Genomic DNA, 1,384 nt, shown 5'->3' with positions numbered 1-1,384 from the left:
TTCGGGGTGGCAGAGCCCCAAACAGGAATCGCGTAGGTGCAGACGCTCCTAATTATTGCGTTGAAAGCTCGAGTTTTGGTTGCTCGAGAAACTATAGGGTTATTGAAAAAGGGTTTAAGTGAGATGAATGCCCCGTTCGCCTTATTTCGTGTGGCTTGTATTTGTTTGGACGAGGTGAGACGTTTGTCAAAAATCACACAGAGATATTTAGCGGAGAAACTCCATTTAATCGGAAGGGAGTCAACCACGATATTAGGAGGATTGCGACGGCGACGCGAGAAAAAGACGGCTTCGGATTTGGATTTGTTTATTTCAAATCTCCATGTGTGGTACCAATCAAGGACGATAGGAATGAATTTGTTCAAACGAGAGGAGCAGTGGCTGATGACCTTGGAAGTATCAAGGAAGCCGACGTCATCAGCGTATTGAGCCGTGAGAATTTTCTCATCAACAGGAATATCGTAGAAGAATACGTTGAAGAGGGAAGCAGAGAATTTGGAACCCTGAGGGACACCGGAGGTGATAGGTTGGGGATCAGATAAGGATTTTCCAACGCGTTCTCTGAAGCTCCTGTTTGAGAGGAAGGATTTGATTAAAGCGATGAGATAGTGGGTGAAATTTAACTTGATGAGTTTAAAGATAAGACCGTCATGCCAGACTCGGTCGAAGGCTTGCTTACAATCGAGTAGAAGCATGGCTGTGTGCCTGCCTTTGTTAAGATTTTCAGCAATGTATTCGGAGACACGAAGAAGCTGATGAGCTGTTCCGTCACGTTTTCGAAAACCGTGCTGGAAGTCCGGAAGAATGTTGTTTTGCGAAACGACTTCATCAAATCGAGAGAGAATAATGTTTTCGGCTAGTTTACTGAGAGTACAAAGAAGACTGATAGGTTGGAAACTAGAAGCTGAGCTGAGAGGTTTGCCTGGTTTCGGTAGAAAAATTACAATAGCTTCTTTCCAGGCTGAGGGAAAGTATTGTAATCGCATCATTGCGTTAATAATGTTGCAGATAGCTACGATGTGCTTGCGGGGAAGTGTTTTTAGGACATTGTTGCTGATGCAGTCATTGCCGGGAGCTTTGCGGTTTCTCAAGGCGCGGATTGTTTCAGAGACTTCTTTGGGATGGGTGGGAATGAAATCATTGTCAGTGACAGTGAAATCTTGGGCAGTCCTAGAGACATGATCATGAAAGTCAGCAACTATGTCGTGACTAGGAAAGGGGAAACATTGATCTCTAAGGGAATCTGCGAAAATTTTGGCTTTTTCCTCATCAAGAGAGAAATATTGACCATCTTTGGCTAAAGGAGGAAGGTGGGATTTCCTATTACGGAGAGATTTGATGACTTTCCAGCATCTTCTGGGATACAATTCCGCTTCGGCTATGT

This window comes from Belonocnema kinseyi, chromosome 3, assembly GCF_010883055.1.
Source record: "Belonocnema kinseyi isolate 2016_QV_RU_SX_M_011 chromosome 3, B_treatae_v1, whole genome shotgun sequence".
NCBI lineage: Eukaryota > Metazoa > Arthropoda > Insecta > Hymenoptera > Cynipidae > Belonocnema > Belonocnema kinseyi.
Note: the sequence above shows the minus strand (reverse complement) of the source record.